The following is a 17,586-nucleotide window of genomic DNA, read 5'->3' as shown; positions in this document are numbered from 1 at the left end:
GGGCGTGGTGGCGGGCGCCTGTAGTCCCAGCTACTCGGAGAGGCTGAGGCAGGAGAATGGCATGAACCTGGGAGGCGGAGCTTGCAGCGAGCCGAGATCGCGCCACTGCACTCCAGCCTGGGTGAGAGAGCGAGACTCCGTCTCAAAAAAAAAAAAAAAAAAAAAAACATGGAAAAATTTGCTCAGCTACATTGTAATAGTCTACCCTTTCTGCCAGCCCTGAATTGTATAGAGGAAGTTAAGTAAAATGTTTGCTTTTTTTTCCCCTCACCCTATAGGAAATCCATTTGCTGTAATTTATATCCATCATTAAATCTCACCATATTCATTTGACTTAGGCCTTTTGTAGTTAGGCAGAAGGGCCCTTCTTCCTGTTTGGCTGACAGCTAAAGTTCCCAGGCAGCCTCAGTAAACTGAGAGATAGAGCAGAGTGATTCGTCAAGACTACCTTGTGACTCAGTCAGATCCCAGAATAGAAATGGGAAACTCTGTTTCAATCTTGCAGGCAGTAATTTAAGGAGGAAAACAACTTTACTAATTTTTTTTTTTTTTTAGACGGAGTCTCTGTCTCCCAGGCTGGAGTGCGGTGGCACCATCTCGGCTTACTGCAACCTCCGCCTCCCAGGTTCAAGCAATTCTCCTGCCTCAGCCTCCCAAGTAGCTGGGATGAAAGGTGTGCACCACCACGCCTGGCTAATTTTTTTTTTTTGTATTTTTTTAGTAGAGATGGGGTTTCACATGTTGGCCAGGCTGATCTCAAACTCCTGACCTCAGGTGATCCACCCACCTCGGCCTCCCAAAGTGCTGGGATTACAGGTGTGAGCCACCATGCCTGGCCACTTTACTAAATAAATTTTAAAAGCTTTATCAAGGAAGAAAGCTAGTGTCAATTCAACTAATCTGAGGTGAATCTGAATTCACTACACTCATAGAAAGGATAGAGAGATACATTTAATTCACTCTTTAAAATAGTTTACTGATAATGTTTGATCCCTTTCGTCCATTTAATAAGATACATTGCTTTGTTTTTGCGATCACTGTCCTATCTCCCCACCCAAGCTTCTGATCCTCTGACTCTTGACTTGGTCTACACTGTGAATTACACCCTAGAGTCTAAATTTATTCACACATATATATGTACACAGATATGGCAAAATTTTAAAATTTGGTCAAGTGTAGTGGCTCACACTTGTAAATCCCAGCACTTGGGAGGCCAAGGTGGGAGGATGAGCCCAGGAGTTTGAGACTAGCCTGGGCAACGTAATGAGACCCTCATCTCTACAAAAAAAAAAAAAAAATAGCGAGGTGTGGTGGCACTCATCTGTAGTCCCACCTACTGAGGTGGGAGGATCATTTGAGTTTAGGAGTTGGAGGCTGCAATGACCTGTGATCATGCCACTGCACTCCAGCTTGGGCAACAAAGAGAGACCCTGTCTTAAAATTTTTTTTTTTTTTTTTTTTTTTTTGAGACGGAGTCTCGCCCTCTTGCCCAGGCTGGAATGCAGTGGCCCCATCTCAGCTCGCTGCAAGCCCTGCCTCCTGGGTTCATGCCATTCTCCTGCCTCAGCCTCCCGAGTAGCTGGGACTACAGGCGCCCACCACCACGCCCGGCTAATTTTTTGTATTTTGTTTAGTAGAGATGGCGGTTTCACTGTGTTAGCCAGGATGGTCTCGATCTCCTGACCTCGTGATCCACCTGCCTCAGCCTCCTAAGGTGCTGGGATTATAGGCATGAGCCACTGCGCCCGGCCAAAATTTTTTGTTAATTTAACAATTCCAATATAATAGGGATTTTTAAATTTTATTAATTTTACAAATATTTTTGAGAATCTGCTACATGCTAAATATAGTTCTAGATACTGGGAATACATCTGTGAACAAAATATTTGAAATCTCTGCCCTCATGAAGCTTATATTCTAATTGGGAGAGACATGATAAACATGTAAAATATCAGGTAATCTTAAGCATTATGCAAAAAAAAAGTGAAGCAGAGTAAGGGAGAGAGTAACAGGGTGATATTCCACTTGCCAAAGAAAGCGTATACTATTTTCAGGGAAGCAGTAGGATATTTCTATAGCAAAAGGCTGAAGGGAAAGGGCTCTTTGCACAATTTTTGGTGGGAGGGGTCCTATGTTTACTCTTACACTGCAGCAAGAGATATATGATGTGCATTTTGTTTCATTACATAAAATACAGGCTTGAGGAAATGAGAGTAGTTTTAAATTTCAGAATAGTAGGAGGTTCTTTGAAGTTGGTCACTCAGCACCTAATGTATTGCCTTTGTATGCAGTGAGGGCTCATTTATTGATATCTGATGAAATGCTGTCCCTTAGATTTTGAAGGGCTACTTTTGCTGGTTTGTAATACTTTTCCCTCTGATTATGGTAGAGACAGGCTATAACAGGCCAGCACTTGTACTATTTTCAGATTATCTACCATGCCTACGTAGGGATGCTAGTATTTCTACCTCAGAAGCCCAAGGCTTCTTTACCTGTTGCTGTTGTCATCTAATTTTCCTATTTAAAAAATACTATTTTCCCTAACTTACCTTGATACTCAGCAAAACCATATTTTGTGTCATGTGTCTTATCAGGAACAGCACTGCCTAGAAAATACACAAAGCCAGAAGGAGATTTTTTTTGGCTTAGTCATGTCTATTTTTTCTCCCCTGTAACTAAGACATTTATCAGCATGATTGATTGGATTTTTTTAGGGGGCAGGAGAATGAAGGACTTGATTCTCAGTCCTTCAGAGATGTACTCTAACAGGTTCAGTACATTCCTTCCTCAAGGCAATCAGATTTGGTTTAGAAATGTGCCTGTTGTCTTTTTCTGATGATCCAGATTTGAACTTTGCTCCATTTATTGGGGCAAGATGGCCATATTTTATGGCCTGTAGTTACTGCAGACTTTAGATTTCTTCTGAAAGTATCACAGCAATAATAATATGATACAGTACTACTCAAATACTTAAATTTTGAATTGTTTATATCCTTGAAGACAACATTGTGAAACATAATACTCATATTTTACAAAATGTTCCAGGGACGTTTGATTCTCAGTTTCGTATTAGATGATTACTAATCCAGAGACAAAGCTGTGCGATGAAATCAGGAAATATTCTCCAGAGTGTTTCCCAAGAAGGATGGGCAGTTCATTTTGTTAACAGGATATGTTAGTGGGTGAGCTCTAATAAGGAAGTCATAAAGCTGTTAAAAGGCTTAAGAATCCTTTTTGTCAGCAAAAGAGGGCCAAAGTGTTGGTAAAAATCTTTGGAGTAAGACCTAATGAGTTGACTCCAGCAATTCACTTTATATGATGTGCTGTAGAAGTAGCTACTGAGATTGTGCTCAATATTTTGGTGTATAATTACAAACTGAGCAGGAATGGTTTTGTGCAGCTTGTTAGGGAAATAATATTCTAGTCAAAATATGTAAACACCAAGGGTGTTTCTTTGAAAGTGTAGCCTTCAATGAGTTAGGTTATATCCATTTTGTATATGCTTGGTACATAGTTTAGTTTTCATAAATGCTTGAAATAAAGGGGAAAAGCAGAGTACCATGTAAGGAAAAGCAGTCTAATGAGCTGACAGATTTTTTTTTTTAGGGTAAACTACAGAATAGCCAAGAAGGCTTGTCAATCACAGGTTACTTTCAGAAATAAGACATTCCACACTGGGAACTAAGCCACAAAGGCAGAGAACTTGGGAATATGTCACTGGTGTTGAGAAATAAAAGGAAGAATAAATTCTGAATGAGAGTGGATTTTGATTTAGCTTAGATTAACATGGTTTTCACATTGATGAAAACACAGTCTTCAGTGTCACAGGAAGAATGCAGAAACTACAAACTTAATTGGTTCATAAGACTAGACTGTCAATATAAAAGGTGAATTCACCCAGTAAGCTACAATTATGCCTCTTGGAAGGGGATCTGATATTCTCCAATTTCAATAAACTGGATTTGCAGTTTTAAAATGTATTAACACCCAGTATGAGCTTAGTACTGACTTTTAAAGTAGGAGAAGCAGTATACCAAATAATTTATGAACGTAGGCTTTGGGGTTTTGTTTTTGTTTTTGTTTTTTTGTTTTTGTTTTTGAGACAGAGTCTCGCTCTGTCCCCCAGACTGGAGTGCAATGATGCAATCTCGGCTCACTGCAACCTCCGCCTTCCAGGTTCAAGCGAGATTCTCTTGCCTCAGCCTCCCGAGTAGCTGGGATTACAGACACCCGCCACCACGCCCAGCTATTTTTTGTATTTTTAGTAGAGATGGGGTTTCACCATGTTGGCCAGGCTGATCTCGAATTCCTGACCTCGTGATCCACCTGCCTCGGCCTCCCAAAGTGCTGGTATTAGAGGCATGAGCCACCACGCCCAGTTGAGCGTAGCCTTTGGAAATCCTTGGGTTCTAGTCTTAGCACTGCACTATGATCTTAGTTCCTTACCTGCTAACAAAGGAAAAAAAAACTTTTTAAATGTTTAAAAAGATCTTAGGTAAGTTACTTAGCATCTATAATTTTAAGTTTTCTTAGCCTGTTATCATAGTGGTTAAGAATACAGGCACCAACATGAGGATTCAAATCCCAGCTCTGTTGCTTCCTAGCTATGTCATCTTAGGCAAGCTACTAAACTATGGCTCAGTTTCCTCATATGGAGGGAAGGAGAGAGAGAGAGAGAAAAATTACCAAAATCATTGCATTGTTGACATTCGTTGATCCCTGAATAAATGTTAACTGTTATCAGGAATTTTTGTGAGTACCTCCTAACTTGTAAGTACTAGGTATAGGCCAGGCATGGTGGGTCTTGCCTATAATTCCAACATTTTGGAAAGCTGAGACAGGAGTATTGCTTGAGGTCAGAAGTTGAAGGCCAGCCTGGGCAACATAGTGAGACCCCCATCTCTGCAAATAAAAGAATTAGCTGGGCATGGCAGCACAGACCTGTAGTCCCAGCTACTTGGGAGGCTGAGGTGGGAGGATCTCTTGAGCCCAAGAGTTCGAGGCCGCAGTGAGCTATGATCATGACACTGCACTCCATCCTGGGTGACAGAGTGAGACCCTATCTCTAAAGATAATTTTTTTTTCTTTTATGAGACAGGATCTCACTCTGTCACCAAGGGCTGGAGTGGCATGATCATGGCTTACTGTAGCCTCAGGCTCTGGAGCTCAAGCAATCGTCCCACCTCAGCTCTTCTGAATAGCCAGGACCACAGGTGCATGCCACCATGCCCAGCTAATTTTGCTTATTTTTTATAGAGATGAGGCCTCACTATACCCAGGCTGACCTCAAACTCCTGGACTCAAGGGATCCTCCTGCCTCAGCCTCCCAAAATGTGGGGATTATAGGCATGAGCCACTGCGCCCAGCCTAACAGTAAATAAATATATAAAATAAGTACTGGGTATATTTGCTATCTTTCAAGAAACTGACATTCTTGTTATAAAGATCAGGCTAAAACATATGAAAATAAAATCAATATAGGGCATTATATAAGTAAGTGTTAAAGAGTGTGATATAGACAATAAAGTTATATTCATTAAATGAATATTGCCTACCGTGCACCAGGTAGGCAGCAGTGAGTACTGAGGATACAACAGTGAATCCTACACAGTTCCCATTCTCAGGAAGCTCACAATCTTGTGATAAAGCAGATATTAATATTAGTAGATGGGTAGTAGAATCATATAACACAGTGAAATAAATGCTACAGTGAGAATTAGAACTGGGAGCTGTGGGAGCTCACAGGAGAGGCATATACCCTAGTCTTAAGAAATCAGAAAAGGTTTATCAGAAGAAGTCAAATATGAAGGTGGGAAAGAGTGTTTTTGGCACATCAAACAATGCAGAAACCTGGAAGTTTAGGCTGTCGTGCTAGTGGAGCTTTTAGGGTCGTGGTTAAAATGGGGCCAAAAACCAAAACCATGAAGCCAAAGAAGTATACACTTTCTGGCTAGGTTATGGAGGTACCTGAATGTCATATTGAGTGTTGACTTTATTCTGAAGGCAATAAAGAGCCAGTAAAGATTTTCATGCAAAAGAGTAGCAAGAGTCAGACTTCTGTTTTAACAAAGATCACTGTGGCTGCAGGGAAGCCATGATGGAAGGCTGGAAACCAAGGAGGCTATTGGAGAGATTTCAGTGAGATAGAATAGTGACCTGGACCCAGAATTGAGTCAAGCCACCTGGGTTTGAATCCTGCTCTGCCATTTAGTAGTTATGTGACCTTATGCAAGTTATTTAACCACTCTTTGCCTCTGTTACCTAATCTGAAAATTGGAGATGATAAATTTACCTTATAGACTTATTGTGAGGATTAAATCACTTAGAACACAACCTGCCTAGCACATAGTTAAGTGCTTTAAAAATGTAGGCAGTGGCCTTCCTTCCTTCCTTCCTTCCTTCCTTCCTTCCTTCCTTCCTTCCTTTCTTTCTTTCTTTCTTTCTTTCTTTCTTTCTTTCTTTCTTTCTTTCTTTCTTTCTTTTCTTTCTTTCTTTTCTTTCTTCTTTCCCTCTCTGGCCCAGGCTACAGTCTACTCGGCTTGCTGCTGCCCGCGCCGCGGACTGCCTGGGACTGCCGGCGCCCGCCACCGCTGCCTGCCTTTTCGCTATTGGATGCAGGCACGCGTTCGCCATCTTGGCCACGCTGGTCGCCAGCTCCTGGCGCCGAGTGCTCTGCCCGCCTCAGCCTCCCGAGGTACTGGAACTGCAGACGGAGTCTCGCTCACCCAGTGCTCGGTGTTGCCCGGGCTGAAGGGCGGTAGCGTGGTCTGGCCTCGCGGCAGCGTCTACCCCCCGGCCGCCTGCCTTTGCCTGCCAGGGTGCTGGGATTGCAGCCCCTGCCCGGCCGCCGCCCCATCTGGAAGGTGAGGAGCACCTCTGCCCGGCAGCCCCGTCTGGGAGGTGAGGAGCGCCTCTGCCCGGCCACCCACCGTCTGGGAAGTGAGGAGCGCCTCTGCCCGGCCACCCACCGTCAGGGAAGTGAGGAGCGCCTCTGCCCGGCCACCCACCGTCTGGGAAGTGAGGAGCGCCTCTGCCCGGCCACCCACCGTCTGGGAAGTGAGGAGCGCCTCTGCCCGGCCACCCACCGTCTGGGAAGTGAGGAGCGCCTCTGCCCGGCCACCCACCGTCTGGGAAGTGAGGAGCGCCTCTGCCCGGCCACCCACCGTCTGGGAAGTGAGGAGCGCCTCTGCCCGGCCACCCACCGTCTGGGAAGTGAGGAACGCCTCTGCCCGGCCACCCATCGTCTGGGAAGTGAGGAGCGCCTCTGCCCGGCCGCCCCGTCCGGGAAGAAGTGAGGAGCGCCTCTGCCCGGCCGCCCCGCCCGGGAAGAAGTGAGGAGCGCCTCTGCCCGGCCGCCCCGCCCGGGAAGAAGTGAGGAGCGCCTCTGCCCGGCCGCCCCGCCCGGGAAGAAGTGAGGAGCGCCTCTGCCCGGCCGCCCCGTCCGGGAAGAAGTGAGGAGCGCCTCTGCCCGGCCGCCCCGTCCGGGAAGAAGTGAGGAGCGCCTCTGCCCGGCCGCCCCCGTCCGGGAAGAAGTGAGGAGCGCCTCTGCCCGGCCGCCCCGTCAGGGAAGAAGTGAGGAGCGCCTCTGCCCGGCCACCCATCGTCTGGGAAGTGAGGAGCGCCTCTGCCCGGCCACCCACCGTCTGGGAAGTGAGGAGCGCCTCTGCCCGGCCGCCCCGTCTGGGAAGTGAGGAGCGCCTCTGCCCGGCCGCCCCTTCTGGGAAGTGAGGAGCGCCTCTGCCCGGCCGCCCCGTCTGGGAAGTGAGCAGTGCCTCTGCCCGGCCGCCCCGTCTGGGAAGTGAGGAGCGCCTCTGCCTGGCCACCCACCGTCTGGGAAGTGAGGAGCGCCTCTGCCCGGCCACCCACCGTCTGGGAAGTGAGGAGCGCCTCTGCCCGGCCACCCACCGTCTGGGAAGTGAGGAGCCCCTCTGCCCGGCCACCCACCGTCTGGGAAGTGAGGAGCGCCTCTGCCCGGCCACCCACCGTCTGGGAAGTGAGGAGCGCCTCTGCCCGGCCACCCATCGTCAGGGAAGTGAGGAGCGCCTCCGCCCGGCCGCCCTGTCCGGGAAGAAGTGAGGAGCGCCTCTGCCCGGCCGCCCCGCCCGGGAAGAAGTGAGGAGCGCCTCTGCCCGGCCGCCCCGCCCGGGAAGAAGTGAGGAGCGCCTCTGCCCGGCCGCCCCCGTCCGGGAAGAAGTGAGGAGCGCCTCTGCCCGGCCACCCTGTCTGGGAAGTGAGGAGCGCCTCTGCCCGGCCGCCCCGTCCGGGAAGAAATGAGGAGCGCCTCTGCCCGGGCGCCCCATCTGGGAAGAAGTGAGGAGCGCCTCTGCCCGGCCGCCCCATCCGGGAAGAAGTGAGGAGCGCCTCTGCCCGGCCGCCCCATCCGGGAAGAAGTGAGGAGCGCCTCTGCCCGGTCACCCATCGTCTGGGAAGTGAGGAGCGCCTCTGCCCGGCCACCCACCGTCTGGGAAGTGAGGAGCGCCTCTGCCCGGCCGCCCCGTCTGGGAAGTGAGGAGTACCCCTACCCGGCCGCCCCGTCTGGGAAGTGAGCAGCGCCTCTGCCCGGCCGCCCCGTCCGGGAAGAAGTGAGGAGCGCCTCTGCCCGGCCGCCCCGTCCGGGAAGAAGTGAGGAGCGCCTCTGCCCGGCCGCCCCGTCCGGGAAGAAGTGAGGAGCGCCTCTGCCCGGCCGCCCCGTCCGGGAAGAAGTGAGGAGCGCCTCTGCCCGGCCGCCCCGTCCGGGAAGAAGTGAGGAGCGCCTCTGCCCGGCCGCCCCGTCCGGGAAGAAGTGAGGAGCGCCTCTGCCCGGCCGCCCCGTCCGGGAAGAAGTGAGGAGCGCCTCTGCCCGGCCGCCCCGACCGGGAAGAAGTGAGGAGCGCCTCTGCCCGGCCGCCCCGTCTGGGAAGTGAGGAGCGCCTCTGCCCGGCCGCCCCGTCCGGGAAGAAATGAGGAGCGCCTCTGCCCGGGCGCCCCATCCGGGAAGAAGTGAGGAGTGCCTCTGCACAGCCACCCATCGTCTGGGAAGTGAGGAGCGCCTCTGCCCGGCTGCCCCGTCCGGGAAGAAGTGAGGAGCGCCTCTGCCCGGCCGCCCCGTCCGGGAAGAAGTGAGGAGCGCCTCTGCCCGGCCGCCCCGTCTGGGAGGTGAGGAGCGCCTCTGCCCGGCCACCCGTCGTCTGGGAGGTGAGGAGCGCCTCTGCCCGGCCACCCATCGTCTGGGAGGTGAGGAGCGCCTCTGCCAGGCCACCCATCGTCTGGGAGGTGAGGAGCGCCTCTGCCCGGCCACCCATCATCTGGAAAGTGAGGAGCGCCTCTGCCCGGCTGCCCCATCTGGGAAGTGAGGAGTGCCTCTGCCTGGACACCCATCGTCTGGGAAGTGAGGAGCGCCTCTGCCCGGCCGCCCCGTGTCTGGGTAGAAGTGAGGAGCTCCTCTGCCTGGCCGCTCCGTCTGGGAGGTCTACCATGGAGGCCAGAAGCAATGTGGGGGCTGGACGTGGTGGCTCACGCCTGTGGTCCCGGCACTCTAGGGGGCGAGGCGGGTTGATCACTTCGGACTAGGAGCTCGGGACCAGTCTGGCCAACTTGGCGAAACATGAAGAATACAACAGACAAACCAACCAACCAACTCAATGACAACAAAACAGGTCTACCCTGGAGTCATACTCTAATTTTTTCTATTTTCCTCCCTTTCTGATCCTTTATCCCACTTTCTTTTTCTTCCTCTTCCTTCTCCCTCTTCTTTGTCAAATAGAGGATTGAGTTATTATCACTGATCCATATAAAGTCCCTCTCTCATTTATTTTAACTCCCACCCCCATTTCTATTCCCCGACTTCCCATGTGCAACCTTCCTAATATGTTTGATACGCATCTTTTTGTTTGTATGTATTTTTAGAAAATGTTTATTGTTTTTGTATGCAAAAATTAATTAAAAAAAATAAATAAAAAAAAAATAAAATAAAATAAAATAATAAAATTATTTTGTTTAATTTCAAAAAAAACAAAAACAAAAAAAAAAAAAAAAAAAAAAAAAAAAAAATGTAGGCAGTGAAGGCCGGGTGTGGTGGCTCATGTCTGTAATCCCAGCACTTTGGGAGGCCGAGGCGGGCGGATCAGGAAGTCAGGAGTTTGAGACCAGCCTGGCCAATATGGTGAAACCCTGTCTCTACTAAAAATACAAAAATTAGCCGGGCCTGGTTGGCACACGCCTGTAGTCCCAGCTACTCGGGAGGCTGAGACAGATGAATCACTTGAACCAGGGAGGCGGAGGTTGCCGTGAGCTGAGATCACGCCACTGCACTTCAGCCTGGGCGCAGAACGAGACTCCGTCTCAAAAAAAAAAAAAAACAAAGAAAAATGTAGTCAGTGAAGAAGCAAACTAAGAATAAGCAGGATTCCATGACTGAAGGAAGGTTAGGAGCAAATAAGAAGAATAAGGAATTTGGTTTCTGGTTTAGGAGCTTAGGGGATGGTGGCGACATTCATTGAGATAAGAAACCTGAGGAAAAGCAGGTTTGGGGAAGGCTGAGAAGACACCACCAGAGGTGACTGGATTGCAACCAGAAGAGTATAATGTCCGAGAAGCTAAGGAGAGTGTTTCAGGGAGGAGGGAACGGTCAGCATTGTTAAATGTTACCAAGGATGATTAAGTGAAATAAAAGCTAAAAAGAATTAATTGGTTTTAGCAACAAGAAGGCCATTGGCCACCTTGTCAGGAGGAATTTTGATGGTAAGGAAGGAGGGCTAAAAATGTATGGATTATGGAAGGAATACGAAATGAAGAAGGGAGACTATGAGAACAGACAATGCCTCCAAGTTTAGCTGGGTAGAAGGATTATGGACAGGGCTGACATTGGACCCAGTACACTGATTTGGCCTATTGCCTGTGGCATTCTGAGTGGTTGGACATTCATTCTAATTGGTCAGTAACCATACCAGGGAGGTGAGGAAGGGGAGCTGATTTGGGAACACACATTGGATTTGCTCTTGGTGGTTTTGAATTTGACGTAAGGACAAGCAAGTTATGTATACAGAAATGTCCAGCAAGCAATTTGATAGGGGACTAGTGGTGGGATGACTGGACAGAAAATTAGAGTAAAAACTCAAGTGAGTGAGGATAGGCTAGAAGGTACTAAAACAAAGGCAGGCTGGCAGGAAGGCACAAAGAAGCTTTAGGTCTAGCCATAAAATTCATGAACATTTTGAGATTGTGTGAACTCGGGGTGAGAAATTAGTTGCAAAGTTGAAGTAAGAAACCAGACCTCAAATCCAGATTTCATAGCTTATAAAGAATATTTGCAGTAAACAGAGGAGTTCAAGGATGGAGTCCAGTAGCTCTAAGCTGTTACGGAGAGGAAATAGGAAAGGAAAGTCCCAGGTTTGGAGCTGGAGCAATGAACTTTGTAATGGCATGATAGGCTATGTGGGTTAACTTTAGGAATGCAGCACTTTAGCCCCAGTTGTTGGTTGCTGTGTCTTCAGCATGTAAAAACACTCATTTGTGTATTTCAAGTGCACCAAACCCTGATTGCAATGTTTGGCATTAATTACTTCACTTTTGTTTTCTTTGTTTAGAGACGGTCTTGCTGTGTTGTCCAAGCTGACTTGAACTCCTGTGCTCAAGCAGTCTTCCCACCTCAGCCTCCTGAATAGCTGGGACTATAGGTATGCACCACTGTGCCTAGCATATTACTTTAAATGTATCATATATGGTTGTAGTTTGTATTTGTATGTATGTAAACAATACATAAATTAGATGTTAATCTATTAACGATTCAAAAACCGCAATTACTTTTGCACCAACCTAAATATATCCTGGGTGGGGTAACAACAAAGTAGATGGGAAAATATCTTTGTTCCTTCTTTATAATCCAGGTATTTTGTTCTCTTATTAGTGGTTATTCTTTCAGTCAGCAAATAGCTGTTGAGTACCTTCTGTGTCAGGGACTGCTTTTCCTTTTATTATCTCTCTTTTCTCTTGGCCATCTTTCCTATTCTGCTCTGTGGAGTCTTCTCCTTGAAACTTTCTTCACCCATGTTTTTTTCTCACAGTTGGCTCCATCTCATCTCTTCTTAAGAGGTGTCCTTTAGATAATTCATCTATTAGGAAACACAGTGAATGTTATACATTCTTCATATATATGCCTCATACAGATTGAGAGTTTCTGCTATTATTCCATTACAGTCAGTGAAATGGAGAGAGAAAGGAAAAAGAATCTCAGACAAGATCATAGAGTGATTGTGGCTGGAAGGAAGTCCAAGGACAACAGAAATCAACATTTTATTACAATGAGGCCCAATTATATGATCTGATTGCTGCCCTTCTCACCCTCTGTGAAGCCCAGTTAACAGAAATGAGCAGTGTTGTGGGAGGTGTCATAAGTGGACTCAAATTGGCCCCAGAATGGCAAACTCTGAGTTCAATAATAGATTAAGTACCAGCTTCAAACACTCAGTGTGTTCTTTGAGTTCCCAAAGATATTTCTACCTGGAGCTTTCTTCTACATTTACCTTAATGGCTCAGTTGGAAGTCAGCCATCACTGCTGAGTGTTCTTAGTTCTATGCAGCATTGGCAGGAGCTTCCCTATTATCTTGATGTTAGAAATAGAAAGTCTGCCCAGTTGTAGCCGGGCTGTTGCCCCTAAAGCAATAGTGGAGCATTTCCACTTTCTAGGATCTTGTCCTTTCCAACACTGAGTAGACTAACCTCTTGTCACTTTTCACCAGTCATTAGATTTATGAGAAAATCTCCCCATTCCTAGAGTGGCTCTGCTATCAGGCAGCAATCTGCTTTTTGCTCTGAATTTCTGATCTCTTGGATACAGTAGGAGAATCTGCTCTGATAAACATTAAATTAATGTATGTAAAGCATTCAGAAGAATGCCTCACACATATTAACAGTTTCTGCTATTATCATTAATACTATTGTTGTTATTGCCACCATCTAGGATCAGAAGCTAGAGCTTAGCTGAACATCTAATTCTTGCTCTTGTTATTCTGGGTGGTTTAGCAAATCCAATTTATCTGGAAATGGGGCTGAAAATATTTGGTTTCCGCTCAATTTTGTGGCCATTGCCACCTCAAAGAGTCTTCAAAAGGTCAAAATGTTATCATTTTAGTGTTTTTACTTCTTAGGGCTTCAACGTCCCCTCTCTGGATTCTTAAGAGACTCTGATCCTGAATCAGTAAAATGGATAATCCAGCAATCTCTGCATGAAAGATGTACCTTTTATCCAGTCATCCAGTGTTCAACAAACACCAGCTCAATGTGGGACAGTAATAAATGTCATAACTAACATTTATTGAGCACCTAGTATGTGCCAGATACTGTTCTAAGTGCTTTATATATACTATCTCATTTATTCTTCATAAAAACCCTATATATAGGCACTGTTATTATCTTCCTTTTACAAATGAAGAATCATAAAGAGGTTAAGTAATTTGCGTAAAGCCACAAAGATAAGTGAAAGGGATATGTACCCAGGCAGTCATATCTCATAGCTTATGCTAGTCACCACCTCACTGTACTGACAGGGAGAACCCTGGATTTAAGAGGCAGAAGTCCAGCTGGGCGCGGTGGCTCACGCCTGTAATCCCAGCACTTTGGGAGGCCGAGGCGGGCAGATCATGAGGTCAGGAGATTGAGACCATCCTGGCTAACACAGTGAAACCCCGTCTCTACTAAAAATAGAAAAAATTAGCCGGGCGTGGTGGCAGGCGCCTGTAGTCCCAGCTACTCGGGAGGCTGAGGCAGGAGAATGGCGTGAACCTGGGAGGCGGAACTTGCAGTGAGCCGAGATCACGCCACTGCACTCCAGCCTGTCTCAAAAAAAAAAAAAAAAAAGAGGCAGAAGTCCAATCTGGTCTCAACTCCTCCATTCCATCATTTAACAAGCTGAATGACCTTAGGAAAGTTACTATACCTTTCTTGAAACTCAAGTTTCTTTATCTGTAAAATGGATAAGGTAACACGTACTTCACAGGATGGTTGTGAAGATTGTTATGTGCTCTGAACTTCTTAGGCATTCAGTAAATGTTAGCTTCTTCTCTCACTACCCTATTCTAAGCACTACACTGGTGCTGAAGATTGACTAAGAAAGTTGTACCTCCGGCCAGGCGCAGTGGCTCATGCCTGTAATCCCAACACTTTGGGAGGCTGAGGTGGGCGGATCACGAGGTCAAGAGATCGAGACCATCCCAGTCAACATGGTGAAATCCCGTCTCTACTAAAAATACAAAAATTAGCTGGGCATGGTAGTGTGCACCTGTAATCCCAGCTACTGGGGAGGCTGAGGTAGAAGAATCACTTGAACCCGGGACGCAGAGGTTGCAGTGAGCCGAGATCACGCCATTGCACCCCAGCCTGGTGACAGAGCGAGGCTCTATCTCAAAAAAAAAAAAAAACAAAAAAAAGTTGTACCTCCTTGTGGTCCCAGTCTGGGATGAAGAGGGAAGAAGAGGACAAACATGGGACCAGGTCATTATGGTATAGTATAAGAAATACCACTGTAGAGGAATATACAGAGAGAAGAATACAGAAAGTTACATTTTCTGAGATGGGGCAAGGAGGAGTTGAAGTTTCAGGGTACCAGTGACATTTGTGTTGGGCATTGAAAAACAGGCTTAGATGGGATGGACAGAAGGCACAAAAGTTTCTGAGCAGAAGGAACAGCATGTGTAGAGGCGCTAAAGTATAGCAGAGCTCGGAGTATGTGTTCTAGTAATGGCTAGAGGTTTGGTACGCAGTTGGGTATTGGAGGTGAGATGGTAACTGAGTAGTAACAAATGAGTTTGCAAAGAGAGGCATTCAAGGCTTCAGATGTCAGTTATGTCCCAGCACCACGAATACAGTAAGACATAGACATCTTTTAAAAGAAAATTTACCGAAAGTAAATACATTTAGCAACAAAAACTTTATAAATGCTCTTTTCTATTGAGATATAATTCACATACCATGAAATTCATCATTTAACAACATACAGTTCAGCAGTTGTTAGTACCTGTGCGTCACTTAACAACAAGGATAGGTTCTGAGAAATGCGTCATGCAAACATCATAGAGTATAATTATACAAACCTAGATGCGACAGCCTACTACATATCTAGGCTATATGGTGTAACCTATCGCTCTCAGGCTACAAACCTGTACAGCTTCTAACTGTACTGAATACTATAGGCAACTTTAACACAATGGTAAGTATTAGTGTATCTAAACATAGAAAAGGTACAGTAAAAATATGGTATTATAATCTTATAGCAGGGGTCTCCAACCCCCAGGGCCATGGCCTGTTAGGAACCCAGTAGCACAGCAGGAGGTGAGCAGCAGGTGAACAAACATTACCATCTGAGCTCTGCCTCTTGTCAGATCAGTGGTAGCATTAGATTCTAATAGGAGTGTGAACCCTATTGTGAACTGCACACGCTAGGGATCTAGGTTGTGCACTCCTTCCGAGAATCTAACTAATGCCTGATGATCTGAGGTGGAACAGTTTCATCCTGAAACCATCCCCCCTTCCCCCCCCAGTCCATGGAAAAATTGTCTTCCATGAAGCCAGTCCCTGGTGCCAAAAAGGTTGGAGACCACTGTGCTATAGGACCACTGTCATATATGCAGTCTGTTGTTGACTGAAACATCATTATGTGGCTCATGTCTGTATATTCACAAGGTTGTGTAACCATCACCGCTATCTAATTCCAGAACATTTCATCACCCCAAAAAGAAACCCTGGTACCTGTCTACAGCCATACATGTCCAATCTTATCTGATCTCAGAAGCTAAGCAGGGTTGAGTCTGGTTAGTACTTGGATGGGAGAAACCTAATACCTGTTGGCAGCCACTCTTCATTTTCCTTTCTCCTCACCCTCTGGCAACTTCTGATCTCCTTCTTTTTTAAATTATTATTATTATTATTTTGAGATGGAGTCTCGCTCTCTCGCCCAGGCTGGAGTGCAGTGGCGCAATCTTGGCTCACTACAAGTTCTGCCTCCCGGGTTCACGCCATTCTCCTGCCTCAGCCTCCCAAGTAGCTGGGACTACAGGCGCCCGCCAGCGCGCCAGGCTAATTTTTTGTATTTTTAGTAGAGACGGGGTTTCACCACGGTCTCGATCTCCTGACCTCGTGATCCGCCCGCCTTGGCCTCCCAAAGTGCTGAGATTACAGGCGTGAGCCACTGCACCTGGACTCGTTTTTAAAATTTTTATTTATTATTTTATTTTTTATTGTCCCAAGTGTTCCAAGTAAATACTGATCTCTTTCTATTTCTATGGATATGCCTATTCCAGACATTTTATGTAAATGGAATCATACTATATGCATCCTTTTGTGTCTGGCTTCTTCTACTAAGCGTGATTTTTTTTTTGTTTTTTTTTTGAGACGGAGTCTCGCTCTGTTGCCCAGGCTGGAGTGCAGTGGCGTGATCTCGGCTCACTGCAAGCTCCGGCTCCCGGGTTCACGCCATTCTCCTGCCTCAGCCTCCCGAGTAGCTGGGACTACAGGCGCCCGCCAACACACCCGGCTAATTTTTTGTATTTTTAGTAGAGACGGGGTTTCACCGTGTTACCCAGGATGGTCTCGATCTCCTGACCTCGTGATCCGCCCGCCTCGGCCTCCCAAAATGCTGGGATTACAGGCTTGAGCCACCGCGCCCGGCAAGCGTGATGTTTTCAAGGTTCATCTAAGTTGTAGCATGTATCAGCATTTCTTTTTATGGCTGAATAATATTCCTGTGTATGGATGTGCCATATTTTGTTTATCCAGTCATCAGTTGGTGGACATTTGAGTTGTTTCCACCTTTTGGCTATTATGAATAATGCTACTGTGAATATTCCTGTACAGGTTTTTGTTTGATACCTATTTTCATTTCTTTTGAGTATATACCTAGGAGTGGCATTGCTGGTTATTCTATGTTTAACTTTTCAAGGAACCAGCAAACTACTTTCTTTTCTTTTTCTTTTTTTTTTTTTTTTTTTTTTTTTTTTTTGAGATGGAGTCTCGTTCTGTCACCCAGGCTGGAGTGCAGTGATGTAATCTTGGTTCACTGCAATCTCCGCCTCCTGGGTTCAAATGACTCTCCTGCCTCAGCCTCCTGAGCAGCTGCGATTACAGGTGTGAGCCACCACACCCGGCTAATTTTTATATTTTTAGTAGAGACAGGTTTCGCCATGTTGGCCAGGCTGGTCTTCATCTCCCAACCTCAGGTGATCCACCCCCGTCAGCTCCCCAAAGTTCTGGGATTGCAGGCGTGAGCCACCGTGCCCGGCTGATCAAACTATTTTCCATATCAGTTTTTCCACATCAAAGTTTAGACAAGATTGGACATGTTCAGGGTGGTATGGCTGTAGTCAGGTACTGGTGGCTGTACCAGTTTACATCCCACCAGCAATGTATGAGGATTCTAATTTTTCCACATCCTTGCCAACAAGGATGTTGTTGATTATTTTTCCTTTTTTATTATTACCATATTTGTTGAGTGTGAAGTAGGATCTCATTGTGGTTTTGATTTGCATTTTCCTAATGACTAATGTGCTTGTGGGCTGTTTGTTTATATTCTTTGAAGAAATGTTTATTGAAGTCCTTTCCCCCATTTTAAAAATCGG

General features: G+C 46.8%; 1 long non-coding RNA gene across 2 annotated transcripts in view; it reads left to right on the top strand.

The window, feature by feature from the left end:
• LOC129468615 (uncharacterized) overlaps positions 1-17,586 on the top strand; it is a 53,915-nt gene that overhangs the window by 2,514 nt on the left and 33,815 nt on the right. For both annotated transcript variants that reach the window (XR_010117163.1, XR_010117164.1), the window contains exon 3: positions 11,565-11,654. This is a non-coding gene — a long non-coding RNA (uncharacterized lncRNA). The remainder of the gene's footprint in view (positions 1-11,564; positions 11,655-17,586) is intronic.

Source organism: Symphalangus syndactylus, chromosome 18 (assembly GCF_028878055.3).
Source record: "Symphalangus syndactylus isolate Jambi chromosome 18, NHGRI_mSymSyn1-v2.1_pri, whole genome shotgun sequence".
Classification (NCBI taxonomy): Eukaryota; Metazoa; Chordata; class Mammalia; order Primates; family Hylobatidae; genus Symphalangus; species Symphalangus syndactylus.
Note: the sequence above shows the minus strand (reverse complement) of the source record. Positions and strands in the feature narration are given on the sequence as shown.